We start from the raw sequence: 13,270 nt of genomic DNA, 5'->3' as shown, positions 1-13,270 counted from the left end.
ACTTATCTACCACCCACCCCAAATTTTCTGTTGCCCACTTACGGGAGATGCCCAGCACTGCTGAAGTCCAAGAGCTCCCTACAATGACAGCACTTCAGGAGACCACAGAGCATCCCAGCATCTACATGGACAGTCTCCTGTCACCACAGCAACAGCTGCATGCCCTCTGTCTGTCACTTTGCCAGTGTCTTTTTTCAATCGTCAAGAGGCACCCAGAGTATTCACTCAATCCCTTGCTTCAGAGTCTTTCCTTTAGATCAAGAGTTGGCATACTATGGTCTATGGACCAAATCCAGCCCTGTGGCCTGGTTTTTCCAAATAAAATTTCACTGGAATGCAGCCATACTCATTTGTTCATATTCTGTCTGACTTCTCTCTACGCACTGCAATTGAGTAGTTGTGACAGAGAATGCATGACCTGCAAAGCCTAAAATATCTACTATCTGGGCCTTTTACAGAAGAAATTTGCTAACTCATGAGCTTTGTCAATAGTCATGGATAAGATACTCATTACTAGTGGAATTTTCTATCACCACTATCAAATATGTTGCTACGGCCTTTTAACTTATAATTGTTGCTTTATTCATTATTCTTGCCAGTAATATTGAGATGCATACATAATAAAGGGTACCTAGCTTTTGGCAAATGAAGAAATTAAGTCAAGAGTCTAGTGGAAAATGAAAGGCAGAAAGATAATTGACATTCCTGATTAGCACTTTTGTAGGAAGCTCTCCTTCCTGGTGAGGGCTGGATCAGGAAGTGACAGATCACAGGGAGGAATAACCACAGAGTCATTCCCAGCTTATCTAGAACAAGTGGAGTGGTCATTGCCAACAAAACAGCACTGCTAACTTCCCCAGGGCAGAGTAAAATGGGTAAAATGATTAGTTGTAATCAGATACAGTCAATATCCGAACAGATTACAAAGCGATCACCCACAGGCAACTTGACCTTCTTAAGGACCTGATGGCATACAGAATAGAAACAAAACATTATTTTTTAATCCATGGCTTAAACAAGATAGACATTTATTTATTACCCTCTCATGCAAAAGTCCAAAGGAAGGACTGGATTGGCGGTACCATGGTCTTTAGGATCCCAGTCTGCTTTATCAACCTACCATAGGGCTTCCAGCCTCAACCTCACCTCACAGCCCAAGACTGATGCTGTCACTCCAGCCATTGTGTCCCACTTGCAGGCTAAAAGAAGGAAGAATGCTGATGTTGCAAAAAGGGTATTCCCCAGCAGAGTCAACTCTCTTAAAGAAGCCTTCTAGGAAGTACCACCCTAGACCTCAGCTTACATCTCATTGGCCAGAACTTAGTTGCAAGGGAAACTGGGAGCTGTAGTCTTTTAGCTGGGTACATGGACTTGTAGAGTACTGTTGGAATTTTCGCACCAAGGAGAAGGGGAAAAATTCCTCCTATTGGCACTGAAAACCCTGAGGAGAAAACTTACTTCTCTAGATTTACTTTCAAGAAGAATTTGCTCTGACTTTTGCACTTTGTCCATAGATAATGAAAAACCTAAAAATAATATTTACAAATGAAGTGCCTGTCATTTTACCACCCGTTCTTCCCTAGAGGCTTGACACCTGAGGGAATGTGATGGATGCCTGTGTACATAGCTAAGAGACGGGGCTGATGTCCGCCTTGTTTTTCTGTTCCAGAGACAAGAAAGTCTGAAAAGCCAGAAGCACAAACATGTGGGTTTGGACACCTCCCACTCATCATGCTTTGAGTCTCACTTTAACTCGCTCTCCTCCGGGGACAGAGGGCAGAGTCTCTGGTCAGCCCCTTGGCCACGGTGGCTACGCCCGCGGCTGCCGCGTGGCCGGAGGAGCACCTTCCCTACTCTCTGCTGAGGACCATATGATGGCATCGCAGAGAAATGCGGTCACAGCCCCCGTCTAAGGGCCAGACACTTGCTGTATAAATACGCCGCTGAAATAGATCCCTCCGCCAGGACCAGGGAGGGGTGTTCCGAGGTGAGGAGTGGAGGGCTGTTTGTTTAAAAAAGAGAGACACGGCACATCGTCAAATATCTGCGTGTTTTTCCCCAGCGTCATTTCTGCTTTCTTACCCCCTAGGTAATCTTTACCAAAACAAACATCAAAAATCAAACAAAGAAAAAAAATCAAATAAGAAAGTGCAAGAAGTCCGTCACCCTCACACTCAGTCACCCCATAACAAGATGCCAGAGGAAGCCGGCAGCTAGAGAGGAGAGAAATCAGAAAAGCTCCCCAAGAAGAGCCAGCGCTGCAAACTCCGCAGCGGCAAGGGCAGGAGGGGCCCGAGGAGGGGCCGCGGGCCAGGATGGGCGTGGCCAAATCGTGGGGAGGAGCCAAGGTGACTGCGTGCTCACTGTAGACCATGCCGCCGCAAACTTCGTCTGGCTCCCGCTTCGTCCGGCTCCCGCTTCGTCCGGCTCCCGCTTCTTCCGCTTCCATCCTTCGGCCTTAAGTTCCGTTCTTCTGCAAAGGAGGGAGGAGGGTTTCCTTGACTAGCAACGGTGCTGCAGGGAAGGGTCCGGTGAAAACCCTCAGGCGGGATTCCAAGTCTGGCCAAAGCCACCTCCGTCCATCTCCCTGCAACCATAAGCCTTTATGATGACACACTTTATATTGCTGCATTTGCCATCTGGCTTTTCTGCCCACTTACTAAAAAGTCAGAGAAAATGGGAGAAAGCTATCCAACGCTATCCCCAGCAGTAACAAAGGTCACTTTTCAGGAAGGCTGAGGGTCCTGCCTCAATGGGCTTCTGGGCTCTGTGAGAACTACTCCTTTTCCAGGTGGCCATACACTGTGTGTTGAGCACATTTCTCCCCAGGGAGAGACCGTGTCACAGACGTTGACAGAAAATGCTGGATCGATGACCGATGGGTCCCCAGCCCCAAATCTCGCCGTATTTGAAGGCATTTTTCTGATGTGTGTCATTTTCTGCCAGAAGGTCTGTGTCCCCCAGCCTGCCTCCCGCCCTGCACAATCCACAGCATGGGTCTCCCAGGACTCGTCTGTGCCGGCCTCCAGGGAGACACAGACCTGGCCGTGACCACAGATGCGCTGAGCTGTGTTCTCAGAGCACCACACTACACTCTCCAAGGCCCCATAGGTTGGGACTGAAGGAGCACAAAGACCAGATCTGCACCGCGGGCCCTCTTAGCTGCAGGTTCCAAGCCATTAGCAAGGAAACAGCGTGGGGCCGTTCCTAGCTGTGCCGTTTGTTCTGATGGATGAGCCCTCACTTATAAGAAAGGCTGAACCCTAAACAAGTCTCAACCCGGCTCCGCTTATGTTGTCCACCGACGGTTAGAACAGAGACCGACTCCATCCGATATTTGACTCCTAAATATGAACTGAGAGCACCCCTCCTACCAGTAAGTAAATTGCCTGCGTTTGGATTATAATTGAACTGTTGGGCTGAAAGTGCTGCACTTGGACAATTATAGCTCTATCGCAATAAGGAGCCAGAAAGGGTTCATTCACCTCCACTCTTTCCTCCCCGGAAGGATCAGATCAAGAGGTAATTATAAGTGACTGATAATTTTATTTATGTTTTTATTGGGCTATAATGAAACAGTATGGTATTCATCCTCATTATTCTAGCAGTTCCACATTGGGTATATCCTCAGAGAATCTGGAAGTAATAGACCAGAATCTTCTCCCCTATGAACTTTGGCATCTTCTAAAAGATGAAGAGTTCTAATACTGAGGGGCAGAAAATTTGATCTACAGTAGCAAGACCTGCTCCCAGAGTCCAGTGCAGGTTCCAGTCATTGCTTGCTGATTCTCAAGGTGCTAGGAGGAGACTGGAGAGACCAGAGGAGCGTTCATACTGCCCACTGGGCTTTCTTCAATGGCTTGGAAATAACTTCCTTGCAGGGCTCAAGAGCTGTCTTCAAATAGATATCAAAAAGCAGATCCGGACACGGAAGGCAAGAACATTTAGGTTCACATTTAAGGACTTCTTTTTTTGTTGTTTTCTTTTCCATTATGGTTTATTACAGGCTATTCATTATAGTTCCCTGAGCTGTACAATAGGACCTTGTTGTTTAGAACTTCTAAACAATAAGGTTCTATGGGAAACTGTTGGGTATTCAGTAGTACCTAAAACAGATATACTCCCTGCCCTTGTATAGGTCACAGTTTGGGGGGAAGTGAATTTAAAATGCATTAAAATATGTAAATCATGTTTTCCAACTATGGCAGTGGCAGGAGTGAAGGGTTAATGGCGTGAGAGTGGAGAATAAAGGGCAATGATGAACTTGCTTAGGAAAGGTTCTCAAGGAGATGACCATTTGTCCAGACCTGAAGGCTGTGGGGAAGGGAGAGCATGTGTGAAGACCTCAGACAGAGAAGGAGCCCTGCCAGCTCACGAGCGAGCAGACTGGTTAAGGAGTTGAGGTTGGAGAGAGAACGTTTCCAAGTGGCAACTGGTCAACCACTTTGTTGGAAATGTGATAGTGGGAAAGTGTACCTAGGGGATAGAACTGACCAGTATGGACCTTCCTAATGTGAGGATGTTTAATTTTGCCATTTAAGAGCGGCTTGCCATGTTGTGGCACAGGTGGCCATAGAACCAGGAAGCCTACCTCATGTATTTGCTTGGAGGGAAGAGCCTGCAGATGTCCGTGCTGTCCCTGGGCCCCACTGGGGTTCAGGAGCTCATCCTCAGACCCGCCCCCCCCCAGCTCAGCAGCTCCCTACCTTTCTCCTGGCCATTCCTCCTCCTCTCTAATCCATTCTCCACACTGCACTGGAAGTGGTTTTCTAACACCAGATCTGACTAGATCCCTTTAATAAATCACTCCCTGTTATCTACAAAATAGAGCTACTGAGCAAATTCTTGTTATTTGTATCCTGCTCATCCCTTTCTTGTCTTCATCTCTTGCTGGTTTGCATTCTCATAATCTAAACTACCCACAATTTTCTAAACACCACTCCACCCACCTCCGTTTCCTTCAACAGTTTTTGCAGATCCACCCACCTCCAGGCTGAGCTTTACTGCCTTCCAAAGATGCCCACAGCCTGCATCCTACTGACTGCCCCCAAGAATTCCTCAGCTCCCCTCTCCCTCAAATGTGACATGATACTAAGGACCTTCTTTTACTTTCTTGGCCACCCTCCTCATAGCTATGGCTTCTGTTCCGAACTGCTCTGTGAACCAAAATTGCAAGGCCACTATATTTGCTCACAGGCCCACCCAGACTGGACTAAGATCTGGGGACTGGTAGGCCTTGTGTGTGTCCATCATGCAGTCTTAGGCCTCCTGCCCTTCCTTCTGCCTGGAACACTCTTCCCTCATTTCTTCACCTGACTCTCTTGTTTCGAGCATTTTGCAATCCATCTACGATGTTACTGCCCTCAGGGATCCATCCATAAGCAACCAGTTAGATCTGATTATTCCTTCTCTCTGCTCAATATCTTGTAGACAACAAATACATTCAGATTGTGTGTGTGTCTCTTCAACCTGTATATCCATTTCATCACTCTCTGCCAAGCATTCAGTAGACACTCACTAAATGCTCATGAGACTTTGGAAACGTACAAGAAAAATAACTAAACAGAGAGCCAGTTGTAGAAGACAATCTTTGACTCTCCAGTTCCAGCCAGTGGCACATCCTGAAGACCTTCAATTTGTCGGCTTAGCCCATCTGATCCCTGAACCACCCATAGCCTGGATGTACAGGGGGGTCCAACACTATTTAGATTGGAGGCCTGGGCTTAATCTTATTGGGATTGATTCTTAATTCCCACAGCCCCTTATCTGAACCTCTTTGAGGGTACTTGTTACTTTCTACCTGTATACATTTTTATCATTGTAACTTTACAGCTCCTTATAGCTGAAATATAAACTTAGTGAGGGTTGTACCTAGCACACAAGAGGTACTCAATACATTACTGGTGAAAAATTAAATTATGTCTTTTGCTGCATTCACATAACTCACGTGTGCCAAATAAGTTATGTGTTGTGATCAAATTCAATGTAAATCCTGATCTGTGATTATCTAACACATAATGAATGCTACTACAGTCATCAGCTGCTACTGAGGATGCCAGTACAGATCCTAAATCTAATAATCAGGTCACAAACAAATGGAAACGTGAGGACTCCTCAGGAAGTTTCTCTCTCTCTCTCTCTCTTTCTTTTTTTTTTTTTTTTTGAAGTCTAGTTGATTTACAATGCTGTGTTAGTTTCTGGTGTACAGCAAAGTGATTCAGTCATATATATTCTTTTTCATATTCTTTTCCATTATGGTTTATTACAAGATACTGAATATAGTTCCCTGTGCTATATAGTAGGACCTTGTTGTTTGTCTACTTTATATATAGTAGTGTGTATATGTTAATCTGAAACTTCTAATTTATCCCTTCTCCACCCTCTTTCCTCTTTGGTAAGCATAAATTTGTTTTCTATGTCTGTGAGTCTGTTTCTGTTTTGTAAATAAGTTCATTTGTATCATATTTTAGATTCCACATATAAGTGATACCATATGGTATCTTTGTCTGACTTACTTCACTTAGTATAATTATCTCTAGGTCCATCCATGTTGCTACAAATGGCATTGTTTCATTCTTTTTTATGGCTGAGTAATATTCCATTGTATATATGTACCACATCTTCTTTATCCATTCATCTGTCGATGGACATTTAGGTCGCTTCCATGTCTTGGCTATTGTAAATAGTATGAACATTGGGGTGCATGTATCTTTTTGAATTAGAGCTTTCTCCAGATATATGCCCAGGAGTGGGATTGAGGGCTCATATGGTAACTCTATTTTTAGTTTTTTAAGGAACCTCCGTACTGTTCTCCATAGTTGCTGCACCAATTTACATTCCCACCAACAATGTAGGAGGGTTCCCTGTTCTCCACACCCTCTCCAACATTTATTATTTGTAGACTTTTTAATGATGATCATTCTGACTGGTAGGGAATTTCTCAAGAGTATCAGAACTAGATCATTTTGACATTGACACACAGCTATATTTTTAATATTTGTACATAGACATAAACTTTAGAACACTAAGTTATTTTTAAAATAATAAGACTGATTCAATTAAAATGATTCTATTCCAATAAACAATGACAACAAATACTCACTCTCACATACACCTAAAACATCCACTCTGACATTCAGTTCACCTAAGGATCTATTCAGCCTAAAAGGATTATGTAGAGTAAGACAGAAGTAAGTGTAGAATGTACTGTGTGTGGAATACTAACTGTGGAATTCACTTCACCCCACAATAATATTAATGATGACTGACATTTTGACTTGTGTAGGACTTTTTGTCTAAGGTGATTACATTGTAGGTGCAAATCACCGTATAATTGCTCTAATGTGAGCTTAGTTTTAATCACAATACCAAAGTTTGATCTTGAGCAATTCATCACACCATTATCCAAGAGAGAATTTATAAAATGGTAAATTGGACTATGAGAACCCACTTTACCCTTGGTCATGGGCAATAAAAGTTGGGTTTCAGTTGATGAGACATGAAGAAGACTAGAAATCCTACCTACAGCGAATTTCTTATGCTTCATTTATGGGCTCCAGAATATCATGAACATCAAATAAATTGGTGTTCAATCTTGATTTTTTTTTTTTTTTTTTTTGCGGTACGCAGGCCTCTCACTGTTGTGGCCTCTCCCATTGCGGAGCACAGGCTCCGGACATGCAGGCTCAGAGGCCATGGCTCACAGGCCCAGCCACTCTGTGGCACGTGGGATCCTCCCGGACTGAGGCACGAACCTGTGTCCTCTGCATCAACAGGCGGACTCTCAACCACTGCGCCACCAGGGAAGCCCCAATCCTTTTTTTTTGCAGTACGCGGGCCTCTCACTGCTGTGGCCTCTCCCGTTGTGGAGCACAGGCTCCAGACGCACAGGCTCAGTGGCCACGGCTCACAGAAAGCCCCAATCTTGATTTTTTAAAAAAGATAGCACCATTAATTGAGTGAGAAAAGAAAATCGTTGTGATGTGTGGTAATAGAACAAATAGTTCTCTTTAAACTTGAATATTTTGTAAGCATGCCCCTAAAAAGTTTTCTGGTTCACAATAGTTATCTGCTTCTACTTTATTTTTATTTTAAATTTTATGTGTATTTCTTTCTTTTTTTTCACTATGCATCCTGTATGTTTCTATATTTGAACATAATCCATTTCCATTTATTGTACTAATAATGTGTAGTATTACTTCTATTATCTTGTTTTATGCTTTATATGTTTTATAACTCATGACTGTTTCCTTCTTGTTTTTCAGTCTTTTACTATGTGGGAAAAGTTTTCTAATCTTTTTGTAATCTGGTAATTTTCAAGCTGTATATTCTGGCTTCAGTTATATGGATAGTTAATTCAACTGCAAATTTTAAAATGCTCCCCCTGTGTACATTTTTTTCTCAGGAAGGAAACAGAATTGTTGACTGCATTTAATAAATAGGATGGCAAAATGAGCATTATTTTACTGTCCTTCCCTTCTTCCTTTTCCTGGCTCCCCTGGAACAGAGCATGATTCTGATGCTTCTGATGACACTTGCAATTATCACCATTATGCATATTACGTATATTTTTCCTCCTTTTTACATCTCCATTCAACTTTCTAATCACAATTACAACAATTATTTAGCCTTGATTCAATATTGACATGCTTTCCATAATACCACTACTTGCTGACTTTTAGCTGTTTAGTTTTGATTCATTTATTGGTCAATTGCAACGTGTCATCAAGCATTTTTCAGGATGAGGATACAGGTGGTTTACTTGATGAGCTTTTCCTATAGTAAGTCTTCATTAGCATGCTATATAATTCTGCACCTTGACATTAATGATACAGTTCTTTTATTGTTCTATTTGTCCGATGAGAGTTTTTTTTTCCTGTTTACTCATTCTTGAATGATCTGAGGGTTCTCCATGCCTGGAGTTTACCAATATTTAAAAATGCAAGGCGTCACTTGGTCCCATCGATAACCATGAACTCCACCAGCATCTTCCTCCTAGACCCCAAACTGGAAGGCAGCTTCATTGCAAAGTTCCATGTAAATTTTAGTCTTTAAATGTCAATTATATAATATGGCCCCTTAGAAGTGGTGAGGGTCTGCTTCCCCAGCCTGATCATCTTATAATGGGAAATACAAGTTATTCATAGATAATTGACAATCTGTGTGTCTTTCCTTTTCAGATGCAAGCTGAGGCTGCAATTCCCACAGTATGCTCTTCTCACTATTCTCTGTCCCCTCCATTTATCACTGTCAGTATCTCATACCTGCATCTGACTATTTCTGACTGGTCCCTCTTGCATTACCAAATGGTACTCCCCCAAATGGATATCAAAAGGGAAGTGCCAATGAAAGAGCTTGATTGGATGAAATAAACTTAGCCAAGACAGAAAGCTGTTGCTTCACCATTTAATTGGTGAAGGCTCCAGAATTCTAAGATACATAACTCAGTAAGACAGGGTGGAAACTTCTCAGTGTCTTTCTGCTTGATCTGGCTTGTCTACCTCAGGCACCATCCAAGCTTTAGTTGGTAGAAATTCCTCTGGCATCTAGCAAATCATTAGTCTGTATTCCTAATTTCCAGTACTGTGGAAGATTTTATCTCTCGTTCAATTGCCATAATTATTTCAATTAGAATTTGGGAAGGTAAATAACATGCCCCTAACTAGCTGCCATATTATCTGGGAAGTTCACCTTCATAGGAATTTTAATGGGAACTGGGAGAAGGAATGTTAATTTGACACCATCTTAAAAGATAGTTTGGGGCTTCCCTGGTGGCGCAGTGGTTGAGAGTCCGCCTGCCGATGCAGGGGACAAGGGTTCGTGCCCCGGCCCGGGAAGATCCCACATGCCACGGAGCGGCTGGGCCCGTGAGCCATGGCCGTTGAGGCTGCGCGTCCGGAGCCTGTGCTCGGCAATGGGAGAGGCCACGACAGTGAGAGGCCCGCGTACCGCAAAAAAAAAAAAAATAAAAGATAGTTTACCCTCTTGACTTTCTTTACAGTAGAAATAACTTATGTAAAAGTAAAATAAAAATAATAGGCAAAAAGATGATGCTGATTCTACAATGCTGCCTTTTTCTGCTGACCATCAAAGTAGCCAAGGGTCAGTGCCTGGTGGAAGCAATCATCTCACACTTGGCATTTCTCAACAGAGAAGAATTACCCAAAGCAGCAGCTGATCTAACAAACCAAGGCTGCCAAGAACAAAGCAGAGAGGTTTCTGGAAGAGGGTCTTTGTCTAAGAAAAAAATGCCAAAAGCTAATGTGAGGAAGTAGGGTGGAGTTTAGGACACAGGCTCTGGCCTCCGACTGCTTGTCTTCAAACCCTAGCTCTACTGGCCAATTAGCTGTAGGTCCTTAGATGGGATAGCATGTCTACACTTCTGGTTCCTTATTGCAGACATGGTACCTATCTCAACAGGTAGCTGTAAGAAAAAAATGGCCTTACACATACAAAATGCTTAGCATAGTACCTGGCCCATGGTGAGGGCTCATTAATGTTCATTATTGTTATGTTTGCCCTCATTTCTTAAATAGAGATCAGATACAAACAAAACAGAGCCAGCTACTGGACACACCGTTGAGCCAGTGTGCAGATGAGAGACAGAACATGTGTGCTGTTAGTTCCAGAACATCCTAGTGGCTCTGGGGGAGAACGAGGGGACACAGTGACCTGGACTCAGGGGGGAGGACGGCTGTTGAGATCCTGGGAGAGCAAGAAGTCACTGGCCTCCGTACTCCCTGACAACAGGAATAGGGTCTTGTTTTCCTCAAAATCACTGATTTTCTGTGTCTAGCCTTGAGATCTGTCTATCACAGACATCTAATGAATATTTGTTAAAGGAATGAATTTGTTTGCTGAATTCAGTAGGATCAGTACAAGCCTGGAGCAGTCACGGCAGACCAGAGGCAGCGTGGAAACAGATACAAAGCCTGAGTAGATAGTCATAATATTAGTGTCCAAAATAATAGCTTAGGTTATTTATTCACCAATTTACATGGTCCAGGTGAAGGACTTAGTATATTTAAAGTCACTTTATTTTCAGTTCTTACCAAACTTTCCATTTTTGAAATGAAGAAACTGAGGATTAGGGAAAGTAACTCATTCATTCTCTCTCCACTAGCTTGTGTCCAAGCCCCAGCGTACGCCTCCACCTGACTACACCACCACTCAGAGTCCTGGGCATGGGCAAAGCGCCCTGGGCCTGAGAATGTGCATGCTACAAGGCCACTGGCTTTGGAAGCAAGTGCTCACATCAGAATACGTGCTTGAGAGAGAGGGAGAGGAAGAAAGCTGAGGGATCTGTACCTCAAGATTCAGTCTGGAGGTACCAGAAAGAGCAATGGTGCCTTGAGATACTGGTGACTCAATATGAGATCTCTGGCTGGACCAAGCCTCATACTATTTTGATCATAGTTTATCCCTTACTAGGAATTGAAATCCTAAGATACTCAAATATTGTTTGCCTTTTGGTTAGCCTGCTACAACATCCAAAGGGGCAATTGCCATGACTGTCACCAGGAAAACCATGAATTCGGATACTGCTGGGTCATTACAAGGAAGGAGGTAAGAGACAACCTGAAGGGAACCATTATTATTATATGATTTTAATTCACTGCAAATGAAAGGTCATGTATTTAAAAAGAAAAACAACACGTGAGTGTTGCAATGGAACACCCATGGTACATCCCCAATTAATAAATAACCTTCCATTTCCACTTCCCAAATGACCATGATTACAAGTCTGGCCTTTCTGGCTGATGACACAAGAAAGAAAGGCCAACAATTTAGCTGCTACTTGTCTCCATGAAGTGATGCATATTTGCATTTTGAAGGAAATCTTGTAACATTGGAAACGTCCTGGAAGCTCTCTGAAAAGTTACAGGTGAACAGAAAAGTGCCATCCTGTGGGCTTCTCAGAACCCTTTTCCGCACCAGCCTGCAGTGCCAATGCATTCCCAGTGGACCCAGAGTGGACTCGGTGGGGGACGCCTTGGCCCATGGGGTCAGCTGTGCTCTAGGGCCACCAGAATTTCCCAAATAGCCCCACAGAAGGAGAGACTTCCCACTGGTCAGAGCCCCTGGAGGGGAGGTGACGATGTCCCAGCCATATCACCTTTGCTCTACAGCCCTGGTGCCACACCTGCCTGCCCAGACGCGGCTGCTGTCAAGGGAGAAGCCTGCTGCTCACCGGGACCTGCCCACACTTCCCAGTGGGAGGGGATATAGGGGCAGCACCTGGCTCCTCATCTGTTTGCAGGTAGATGACAGTAGAGTTTTCCTCAGACTGGGGCTTAGAAATGGCTAGGATCTCACCCACTGCCCCGTGGGTGGGAGGACAAGAGGAGGTTTGGGAAAGGGTAGACCCTACTGCACTTGCCCAGATCAGTGGATCTTTCACGGGATGTAGGGGGCCTGGAGCCACCTGGGAAGAGTGTTTCGTAAAACCAGGATCTGGAGCTGAGAGTTTTTGTTTGCGCTGACAGAGGATGCTAACATGCACAGCACACAAAGTCTCAGATGTCCCGAGTCCCATGATCCATGTTCTAGGGGGTCACAGCATCCAGGTGCCTCAGGGGGAGGTCTGACGGAGATGAAGGTCCAGACAGGCCAGCATGGGGGGAGGGGGCCAGAGAGAGGGGACTGCTGCTCGCCCACATTGGAGTTTGAGCCTCAGACTTATCAAAGTGTGGTCCAAGAATCAACACTATAAGCGTTACCTGAGTTCCATGTTACAAAGGCAGAATCCTGTGTCCCATGTGACACCTATGAAGCAGAATCTTTGGAGGTTAGTGTGATCTGATCCTTGAGGGCCAGAGAAAGAGGGAGAGACTCAAACCCACCTCACCAGAGGTTTCCTTTCTTTTCCTAGCCTTTCCCAGGCCACCGCCTCTCAGACTGTCTCCAGCGCCAAGAGTCCCTGGGGCAAAATGACTTCAAACCTGAGAATCCACTTAGCTGTGTACAAGGCTCATTACCCCTGGGGCTAATCCCCAGCACCCTGCCTGCTGCGCTAAGGGGCCCGCATCATTAGTCTACGCCTCACATGGGCCAAGAGCCCGGCTCCCCAGGGTCACAAGCTCGGGGCTTGTCGATCAAACGGGGGAACCTGTGCCAGTCCCCCACCCCCTGCCCTGCCTTAGCCTTGTCTTTCCCAGCTCCCTGGGGCCAAAGCTGCCCGGAGGCCCAACCACAGGCTGCATTTGGTGCGCTTAGGAAAACAATTAGAGGCCCAGGACATCTTCAGTTCTCAGCAGTCCTGACAAGGTCA

Source organism: Mesoplodon mirus, assembly GCF_964341445.2.
Source record: "Mesoplodon mirus genome assembly, chromosome: 9".
Lineage (NCBI taxonomy): Eukaryota > Metazoa > Chordata > Mammalia > Artiodactyla > Ziphiidae > Mesoplodon > Mesoplodon mirus.
The sequence above is the reverse complement of the archived record's forward strand: the minus strand, read 5'-3'. Positions refer to the sequence as shown.